Source organism: Cervus elaphus, chromosome 1 (genome assembly GCF_910594005.1).
Source record: "Cervus elaphus chromosome 1, mCerEla1.1, whole genome shotgun sequence".
Taxonomy (NCBI): domain Eukaryota; kingdom Metazoa; phylum Chordata; class Mammalia; order Artiodactyla; family Cervidae; genus Cervus; species Cervus elaphus.
This window is the reverse complement of record NC_057815.1, coordinates 10,317,892-10,329,634: the sequence shown is the minus strand read 5'-3', so window position 1 is coordinate 10,329,634 and position 11,743 is coordinate 10,317,892.

Below are 11,743 nucleotides of genomic sequence, written 5' to 3'. Positions count from 1 at the left end.
GACACTAATCCAGGAGGTAGATCTCTGTTTCACAACACCTACGTCACACCTGCTTTTACTCATCAGAAGGAAGTTCTTGTCCTCTGCACACTTAGAAAACAAACTAGCACAACTCTTAAGAGTTTTATGTCTTTCTGAGACTAAAGACTTTATAAACTGAAACTTGAGACTACGCTAAGGTTTAAACAGTATGACCATCCTGGTGGTTTTCTAAAGATGTGAAAATGAGTTCTTTCATCATCATGTATAAGAACTGACTTTTTTAAAAAAAGATCATATTTCATATGTGATAAATTGCTACAATTTACAGGAACTCAGTATTTGGTTACTAGTAAGCAATGTAAGGGTGTTGTAGAATCCTTTAAAAACTTTAGAAATTATCATTGAAAGTCCCTTTTAAAGTATGATATTAGAAAAGACTTCTGTCTATGTAGAAGTTAAGGCAAACCACCGAGTTGGGGATATTGTTTTTTAAATTAAAACTACACTATGAAATTGTTGCCACAGACAACAATTTGGTACAGGCTTACAATTTACAACTGTTTTCTAAATCTTTTTTGTTTTCTAATTCTTAAAAAAAAAAGAGCATTATAAACATACATAATATGTGGATTAATAATAGTGTCTTCAAATTTTATAACATACCCATTGAGCTTACCATATGTATAATGATTCATTAAACAAAACAAGGGCTTCCAACAAAACAGGAGTAGCAGAGCAGAAACCACTTTCATAACTCAGATGTTTTCAAGGACACAGATTCTATTCTAAATGATATCAAGGAAAGAATAACATTTTAATTAAAAAAATTTTTTTTTACTTTTGTGCAACAGTGAATTGCTTTTCATAAAGAAATTTAAATTCTCCTTCAATCTCTGTGTCCTCTGGGCCCTAGTTCTCTTCTCCGTTTGACAACTTGTTTCTACAAAAAGAAGTCTAGGGAATACTTTTGAAAGAAAAGAGAATTCAAAGCAAGTATTATCTTTAATGAATGTAAGATGGATTTTGCAATCTATCCACCTAGTTCCATATATTTTCTACCTGTAACTCTTGTTGATACTATAAAGCAGAAAAAGGTAAACAAAATCAGTGAATTTTATTTCTGAATTGGGAAAGTTCTCTACATAACTTTATCCTGAAATCTTTCACAGAAATCTTCCCTATAAGGAACTGGATCACCATGAATCTCTTCAAATATGCTAAATCATTCAACAAGCAATTTCCACAGGGTAGCTATGATGTAAGGTAATTTTTCTACATGCAATCATACACATGCAATAAGCTTTGGTCATCAAATTCTACTCTAAAAAAACATTTCAGCATTTGAGTGATTTTTTTTAAATAATAATGTTCTTTCGTGAGAAGAAATAATACAGTAACAATGCAACATTTTCACTAACTATTTAGAGAAAAGGGAAAAAAACTAATATCTTAGAAAACCATGCCTCCAAAATAACTTAAATATTACTTTACAAAAATTAGCAGATCTTGGGATCATAAGTGAATACACACACATACTTACAAATATTAACAAGTAGTGTGTGCACATGCATGTGTGCAAGCCACCCCCCTCAACACACACACACACACACACACACACACACACACACACACAGATCCCACAGACAGTGATCTAGTGATCTAGAGCCTTGTGTTTTCAGGAGAGAGGAGACAGCCGTTCAGTGGGCCAGCCATCACTCATAAAACCCCACAGAGGTACTGGTTGATAACATTCATGTTCTACATATTTCCCATAATCTAAAGTACCTTTTCATGACTTTCTGCCCACTGCAACACTCATTTTAAAAACAGATGTCAAGTGCAAATCAAAACTACAATGAGGTATCATCTCACACTGGGCAGAATGGCCATCATCAAATAGTTTACAAACAATAGCTAGGACATGGAAGCAACCCTGATGTCCTTCAGCAGATGAATGGATAAGGAAGTCGCGGTACACATACACAATGGACTATTACTCAGCTATAAAAAGGAACGCATCTGAGTCAGTTCTAATGAGGCGGATGAACCCAGCGCCTATTATACAGAGTGAAGTAAATCAGAAAGAGAAAGACAAATATCGCATATTAACACACATATATGGGATCTAGAAAGGCGGTACCAACGATCCTATGTCCAAACAGGGCAGCAAAGGAGACACAGATGTAAGAACAGTCTCTAGGACACGGCTGGATGAGATGGCGGGACGACTGGAGAGGAGAGCGCTGGAACATGTGTGTTGCCACAGGTACAGTAGCAGCCATGGGAGTGTGACGTACCCGCAAGGAGCGCAGGGCAGGTGCTCCCTGGCAAGCTGCAGGGCCGGGTGGGGAGGGGTTCAGGAGGGAGGGGTCACGCGGATGTAAGTCAGAGGCCTCCACAATACTCTCCGGGGATCGTCTTCCAATTAAAATAAATTCATTCATTAAAAAACGAAACACAGATGTCAGAAGTCCTGCAAGGCCGTGAAGACACGCTGGCCCCGCAGCCCTTCCCGGCCTCCAGGGCGCCCCGGCCCCGGCCCAGAGCCTCCCTGGCGGAGGAGCGCCCGACGCCCAGCGCTGGCGGCCGCAGGGCAGCCGTGTCACGAGCCCCCTCCACCACTAAAGCCATTCACCTCTGGCCTTAGACTCAACCAAGCTACTTTGTTTAAAATAAACGTGTCTTTCTAACTGACCATTCCATGATAGAACTGTACACCTAGTCTCACACGAGGCTGCGTGGCAGGTGCCCGCACACACAGCCCCGCGGAGCGCGGCGGCCGTCCTGGCCGGACTCTGCAGAGGGGGCAGCGGGGCACGCCCGCCGGGAGAGAGGGCGCGTGTGGCCGTCCGGCCGCCTCCGCCTCCCCGATGCCGGCCTCAGGGAAACGCACTCCGAACAAACCATTCCGGAGACACGCGCCTCCGCCCCAGGACCTGAGCGAGCCCCCCGCAGTGGACCCCGGGCTCGGAGAGGAAGTGTGTGTCAGCTGTGACAACGGGACCCCCAGCCACGGTCTGCCAGTGTGGGAGTACACGGAGATCTCCGCTAAAACTGCTCTAAAAATAAGGCGCATTCAAAAAATAATTTGCAGGTACCAAACACCACCCCAGACTTCACTTGTATTAAAATGGTACCTTAAAGTTGCCAAAGATTCTCCGTATTTCAGGATAAGTCTTTTACTGCGTTTAAGTCAAAATATCATGGTAAATACCTTATTCTTACCAGAAGTTAGAGCCATGTTTAGAAGACCACCACCAAAAGAAATGTGATTGTTAAAATCAACATAAGGATCTGGGTTTTCGTAGCTTTACTGTCATTATTAATAAAGAATACTGTAGAAAGGCAAAGCTCTTTTAAAGTGGCCATTCAAAAGCAGTACATTAATAGGTGACTTTTTTCGATAGACCATGAATCAGCTTAAGCCGTTTTTCTCCTTTTTACTATCACTGCTCACCCCTCTCTCAGCAAGACCATTCCCAGGGCCACGACTCATCCCCTCTCGTGCTCCAGTCTACCCTTGGTGACATCTCCCGCTTCCGTCCCGCAGTCACGGTCTCCGCTCCCTGATGCGCCTCCGCCTCCCATCCACGCGTCGGCCCGCCATATCTCCAGGGCGTCCGCTTGCCCCGCCCTGCTGACACCCCATCCGTCCGGTGCCGGCTTGGCCTCCTTCATCGTGTAATTAACGCATGATTTACTGAGCAATCACACGGTTATGTGCACTGTCAGCTCTCCTCATTAACCTTTTCTTTTTAGATCCATTTCTAACACTCATTTCTCCTAGGAAGGGATTTGTTTTTCATGGCAGTGGCTGAACACATGAGAAGCAGATCTGAATAAAGAAAAGCAAAAACACAGAACATAGGAGTTACATCAGGGGTAGATTTCTTTATGATTATTAACCTGCAGTCCTGGAGGATGAAGAAAGATGAGGTGAATGCCAGTCTGTATACTGCACATTTTCTACAAAATACTGATACTTTCTCCAAATTAAAAACAGAGAGACGAAAGTGACGGTGACATGTTTAGTACTAGACACTGAGTATTTTTTGGTTCCAAATGTACCTTGAAGCTAAAAAGAAAAAGTAAGAAGCCAGAAGAGTCCTAACACATGAAACTTTCCTTCCCTTTAGCGGGGCAAGGCGTGCAGCAAAGCAGCAGCGCTGTGCCGTCCAGAACCGCCCTCAGGAGCCGGGCCCTCAGACCGGAGCGGGCGCACCGGCGCTGGGCTCGGGCCGCTCACTGCCGGGGCAGGGTGCAGGGCGGCCGGCGCCGACACAGAAGAGCTGGTGGGCATGGTCACCGAGACGGGCCTTGGCCGGAGCCGGGTGCAGGACCATCACCGCGTCCGCCCCCCTGAGATGACACTGGGGCCAGGAGAGCTCTGGCCCGGCCTCTCCTGGAAGGTGGAGACCCACAGAGGCGCCGTGGCTCAGACTCACCGACAGCTTTCCCACGGCCGCGTCCACCTGAAGGAAAGGCCCATCCAAACCATCGCCCAAACACCGAGGGAAACGGAGAAATAACTCACTGCCACTTTCTGCTTGAGTCACAACGGGCAGACAGATAGATTTTTACTCTTTTCTAAGTGCCTGATGTTCTATCAAAACATGCAGATGCGTTAGCAGAACTGAAACAAACTGCATATTACTCAGGCTAGACCAGATGCCATGCTAGCAACCTCTGGAGGAATAAAGTGGACGTGGACCATAATACGGAGAAAGTGACTCTGGGGTGGTGTCAGAGTCTGAGAGTGTGTGTGTGCGCGTTTACATGTAGGAGCCTTAGAACAAGTATATAAAGATTCTAAGTAAACAACTAAATATCAAAGCAATATCTAATGCACTGCATTAAAAAGCAGAAAGAACTCAGATCAAAACAGGCAGCCAGGCACTGACCTAATTTAGTAATAACATTATTATGAAGAATTTACATACACCACTAACTCCAAAAGGAGTTTATTAACTGCTTTAAAAGAAATTGACGTTAACCTCAATAAATCATACTTTCCTCACTTTTCGGAGTTTGTAACTAAGAACTAAAATGCTCTTGGATAAAATAACATATCCTTCAGGAATATAGTTTAAACTAACTTGTTTCTTGTCCAAGAAGTTATTTTAGTGTATATTACTAATAAAAATGCACAGAGGCACATACATCCAGTTATGGAACATCTTTTAAAATAAAAGACTAATAAAAACAGTAATATAAGTCTCCAAGCATTCAACATGAGATATTTAAATAGCTAAAATAAACTATTATATTAATTAGAAATGATTATAGATGCAATCCTATTCATTTTAGCAAAGTATTTACCATACTTGGGCTTCCCTTGTGGCTCAGCTGGTAAAAAATCCTCCTGCAATGCAGAGACCTGGGTTCGATCCCTGGGTTGGGAAGATCCCCTGGAGAAGGGAAAGGCTCCCCACTCCAGTGTTCTGGCCTGGGGAATTCCGTGGACTGTACAGTCCATGGGGTCGCAAACAGTCGGACACGACTGAGCGCCTTTCACTTCACTTAGCATACACACTGCAAGTACACGTATGCGAACGGAACTCTGTAATCTGAAATGTATAAGAACAAAGGCAAAGTCAGGTGGCATGATCCCCATGCCAGTTTTGTTCCTAAGAGCAGACAAACAGAAGGACCTCCACGGCTGCCTCACAGGATAAGGATGGGCAGTGTCTCTGACTTTTCCTGAATTAACTTCAAAGCCTGGCCTGGGAAAGTAAGTTTAGTGACCAGTACTCTCTCAAAAGCCACTGTGCTTTAGTATCTCAACCGCAGCTACTGGGAAATTTACCCAACACTGAAAACAGTTTAGATTAAAAGAAGCTAAATCTGCTGAAAATGATAACAAAGACCCTATTTGTAATAAAAAAAAAAAAAAAAAAGCAAAGGATTCAGAAGCTCATCTTCTGTGAGACAGAAAAAGGAGAGCTCCTAGACCTACCCACCACTTCCCACCAAGACCATTCCTTGGGAACGTATCCATTCCTTGGGAACGTCACTTCTCCCTACTGTAGCTCCTTCTATATCTGTATTTCTCAACTCTCTTTAGCTGCCTCCCTGAATTCCTGAATTCTTGCTTTCTGCTCATATAGCATATCATTAATAAATAGGAAACTTTTACCTTTTAAACTGTGCTGTTTTAAAATTAAATAAAAGCCACAGCTTAAATTGTCCTTACTGTCTCCCAACAAACTGTTCTAGATGTGTCAAAGCTGGCCAAGTCATGTAAGATCACAGACCACCTAGGCAGCACTGGCTTAACCCTCTCATCATCAAACTTCTTTTAAACGTGGTGATTCATTTACTGACATATGATGCACATGCAAAAATGCCTTAAAGAAGCCAACAGAGCCACCTGCATCCCTTTAATAACCGGGCTACACCTGCCTTTTCAGACTGCTCTTCTCCTCACTCCCACCTGCCCGCTAACTGCCACTCACCCCTCAAGCCAGGCTCACTTACAGCCTCCTATAGCAAGTCCTCCCGGGTCACTATTCCAGCCACCTTCCCAGGCAGAATCAGAGCCCCCTTCCCCCGCTGTAGTCCTACAACATCTGATGGTTTCCTTTAGAACAAAAAGCACCACACTGTCTGGAATCGGGATTTCGTGAAAGGAATTTTAATAAAGCCCCCCAAAATCTTCATGAACAAATTTAAACCAATACACTGGATTTTTAGTTAATTCTCGTTCCCCATACTGGACTACATGTTCCCTGAGAACAGAGTCACCTTCACGTCTGTTCACTAAGGCATCCGCACAAACCAGCAGGGGCCAGCTTCTCAAACACTGGCCACCAACCCTCCTTTCATTGGCCCCGCGCACCTACTTATTTACAACTCCAGAAACACACGGCAACCTGGATGTCCCTTAAACCCAGGATATTTCTGTGCCTTTACTCATTTTATTCCATGTTCCTTCCTTTTATTTATTTCATGGATCCTCTGCTGCCTTCCAAGGATCCATGAAAAAAATACTGCTTATTTCGTGACCTTTCATCATCCTCCAAGGCTCACAGCCTGTTATATAACCTTTGGGAAGTCTTCCCTGCATCCCTCAGTCAAAATTCCCTCTTTCCCATGGTTTCAAGTCATTCTTAATGTAAACACTGGTGGAAGCATTTAATAAAGTGTGACTGAAAGCAGGGCCTAATCAGATACAAAGCTCCCATGGAGCTGGGACCACATTCTTCATTCATCCTCACCCCCAGATACATGCCTAGGAGGGTTTATAAGCATGCCACAAGTGTATTTAAATAAATACCTAGCTGACTATTCCCAGCACAATAGTACCGGATGCAAATTAATGGTTCTACCATCAAGATGTGAATAGAAGAAACAGCATCTCATTGATAGTTTTAGATTCTTAGACATTTTCAGTGCCTTTAAAAATTAAGTTTATTTCATTAAGAAATATTAACTTTTAAGGTTCCTTTGACTTTACAAGAATCCAGTATGTAGAAAACTGAATTTCAAGAGTCTTCGCAGAGCACTTAAGTTTCTCTCATGCCAATAACTTATTTCTTTTTATTGTAGTTCTAACCCACTAGACTAGCAGTTCCTCGAGAACAAGAACTAGACTGTCTTAAAAATGTAAATCTACATTTAATTTTTTAAATTAGTATAATACTATTTCAGAGAGGCCAGAAGGGAGGAAAGGAGAGCATCTGTAACCTCATTACTTGAACCCAGATTAATTAATTTATTAGAAATTAAATTTTCTTCTTTTCCTTTCAAATATTTAAAATATGTACATTTTATAAACTTATCATTTATGATATATAGTATCATCTACTCCTTCTTACATGCATCTTTTCATATTGTTATATAGTTTGCCCATTTGTTTTCACTGGATACATAACCATCCGAAGGATTAACTTTAGCCGTTTCTCGTCACATAACATTGTTTACTTTCACATTTCATTATTACACATCCCAGTCCTTATTTTTAATTATTTTCCATAAGCGAGGGTCCCTTATGTTAAATTACTGAATCAAAGGTTATGAACATTTCTCTTGCTGCTGAAGCACAACCAACATGTTTTCAGTTAGAGCTACATCTTCCTCTAAGCTTTTTTCATTTATACAGTGGTAAGAAGTAGGTGTCGTCTCTGCCAGCTCCCACAAACCTACTTCAGAACCATTCACATGCCATTCACATTCAATAAATGTTCAAATATTCCTCATTAAGAGATAAAATGTAGAAAATATTACCCATTATTATAACCTTACCAGTGTCTTTATAGGCTATATATAGAATATATGAATACAATATGAATAAAACAGCAGAATACACTTTATAATGAGGGACAAGACAATGCCGCAGATCTGCTCTCTCTATTGCGGGAATATAAATCATATCATTTAAGGAAATCTGTTTTTGTTGGCACACCAAATTTTAATGTGTGTGGTTAAGTGTGGTTAAGTCATACAAATTCTTTTTCCACATACCAAGCCTGCAGAGTAGCAAGCTGGATGGTAGTGTGGGATTCATTTTCCTCAGTCTTCAACCTTGGATCTCTGTTACTCACAGGGTTCTATAACCAGGGAGTGAAGAACTATTGAGTCATTTATTATAACCCACACCATAACTCACACTGCTATATAATTCACAGACACAATCGCTTTTATTATAATGACACTTTGGTAGTAGTATTTCTTTTTGTCAGTCATCAACTCTTCAGGAGAAAAATATGTATTTACATACAACTTATAGATTTAAACAACCAAGACATCGCCTAGTGAAAAGCAGATGGCTTTACTCCCTTTTTCCAACTTGAGTAACTGTAATTTTATTTTGTTGCAAAAGAACACTCAATTAGACCAAAAAGCCTCTATAATCAAAAACATAATACACATGCCCCCTTGGATTATAGCACAATTCTGTAGAGTACCTGTCAGTACAATTTGCATTTGAAAAACTATAAAAAACACTTAAGACGACAGCTGTGGAAACTAATCTGAGTAGTGAGGTTGGCAGCGCAGGCTTTATTTTCCTCCAATGGGTATGACTGTTACCTATCAATGCACAGGTCTAGCTAAAAATGGCTGGTAACTCTACCCTATGTATTTTGGGAGTTGTTTCTCCTAAAATAGAAACAGTCCAGAAAAATGATTAGAATGGCTAGAATCTTTTCTGTTTACCCACAAAACAAAGGAAGAAGATGAAGGAATATTGTTTACATGTATAGATTTTGGCTGTACATGTAATTGCTTAAAATGTTAATTCAAAATATAAATTAATTCATCGTTTTACAAATACTTTACTATTCGCTGTTTAAGGGCATGGTAAAGGAGTACGGCAGGGCTGTCTGCTGCCACCCTGTCTGTTTAACCTGTGCGCTGAGCACAGCATGAGAAATGCCGGGCTGGGTGAGTGACAAGCTGGAGTCAAGAGAGGCAGGGGAAGCATCAACCACCTCAGAAGCGCAGGTGATGCCACTCTGACGACAGGAAGTGAAGAGGAGCTAAAGAGCCTCTTGATGAGGGTGAAGGAGGAGAGTGAAAGAGCCGGCTTAAAACTGAGTGTTAAAAAAAACTAAGATCATGGCATCGGCTCCATCACTTCATGGCAAATAAAGGGGGAAAAGGTGGAAGCAGTGACAGAGCTCCTCTTCTTGGGCTCAGAATCACTGCAGATGGTGACGGCAACCATGGAATCACAAGATGACTGCTTCTTGGCAGGAAAGCGATGACAAACCTAGACAGTGTGTTGAAAAGCAAAAAACTCTGCCGACAAAGATCCATACAGTTACGGCTCTGGTCTTCCCAGTGGTCACCTACAGTGGTGAGAGCTGGACAGTAAAGAAGGCGGGATGCCAAAGAACCGATGCCTTCAAACCGTGGGGCTGGAGAAGACTCCCGAGAGTCCCTTGAATCAAGGAGATCACACCAGGCAGTCTTAAGGGAAATTACCCCTGAATAGTTGTTGGAAAGACTGATGCTAAAGCTGAAGCTCCAGTATTTTGGTCATTTGATGTGAAGAGCCGACTCACTGGAAAAGTTCCTGATGCTGGGAAAGACGGAGGGCAGAAGGAAAAGAGGGTGTCAGAGGATGAGATGGCTGGATGTCATCACCGATGCAATGGACACGAACTCGGGCAAACTTCAGAAGATGGTAAGGGACAGGGAGGCCTGGTGTGCTGCAGTCCATGGGGTCACAAAGAGTTGGACATGACTGGGCTACTGAACAACAACATTTAAGGCAATAAATTAAGAGGGAAAAGCTCCTTTAAAAGAAAATAAATGTAGTAGGTACATGATATGCATGAATACATCAACTATTCTTTAAGCTCCTAAGACTGAGTGTCTTTTAAAATTACAGAGAACCGGTTGATAAAATTAACTTACTTGTCAGAGAATTTTCTGACAAAATTGAGAAACAGGATAATGATTTGAATGTATAGGTATGATTTACAATCAACCTATTGCCAAAAAGGTTATAAGCAGATTATAACAAGAGAGTTTGTGAGACCATTAAAATATAAAATGAATAGCCAGTCCAGAGAACAATGGTTCCTCACTTTTGGGGAGCAGGTGGAGGTCCCTGAAATTTTGATAAACACCAAGGAAACTCCCCCAGGTTCCCAGCTGAACATACAAATAATTTTTCCTATCATTTCAAAGGGGTTCATGAACTCCCTGAAGCTGATACACAGAGGACAGCTTAAAACCTCCAGCCACAGTGAGCCAGAGGAGAAATTTACCCCATCAAAAGCCTAGGTTAAGAAAGTTACTGTAATTAAAATGAACTATAACCCCAAGCTCCCTTGCAGCCAAAGCAAATATTAATAGAAAGCACAACAGGCTAAGTAATTGTCAGCGGCTGACAGGAGGAGATGTGCCCGTCTGTAAGAGAACTTTCCTTTGAAACCAAATCCTTGAAGAATCTGCTATGTGAATTCTTACAAAAGGACGGCCGAACACCTGAACAGACCGTGTCACGGGAGACACAGACGAAGAAGTATTTACCATACAACTGCATTTAGAAAGACTGGTAAGATATTAGGGAACGGTACTAAAATATAGACCTAACCAGCTTTCTGATAATCTAGTTTGACATAAGGTAGAAATGAGGTGATGTCACCACTCTCCAGCCTCATGTTCATTAGAGCTTCTGATACAAAATGAGAAAATTTTCAGAGTCTGGACCTAGTCTAGACAGCATATTAAAAAGCAGAGACATTACTTTGCCAACAAAGGTCTGTATAGTTAAAGCTATGGTTTTTCCAATAGTCATGTATGGATGTGACAGTTGGACTGTGAAGAAAGCTGAGCACCGAAGAATCGATGTTTTTGAACTGTGATGTTGTCAAGACTCTTGAGAGTCCCTTGGACTGTAAGGCGATCCAGCCAGTCCATCCTAAAGGAGATCAGTCCTGGGTGTTCATTGGAAGGACTGATGCTGAAGCTGAAACCCCAATACTTTGGCCACCTCATGTGAAGAGCTGACTCACTGGAAAAGACCCTGATGCTGGGAAAGATTGAAGGCGAGAGGAGAATGGGGACGACAGAGGATGAGATGGTTGGATGGCATCTCTGATTCAGTGGTCCTGAGTTTGAGCAAGCTCCAGGAGATGGTGAAGGACAGAGAGGCCTGGCGTGCTGCAGCTCATGGGGTCACAAAGAGTCAGACACGGCTGAGGGGCTGAACAACAGCAATAAGGCCTAGTCTAGACCCCTAAAGTAGGCACTGCCCACAGTGAAGTGGGCATTTGAGACCTTTACAAATGACACAAAAATAACAATC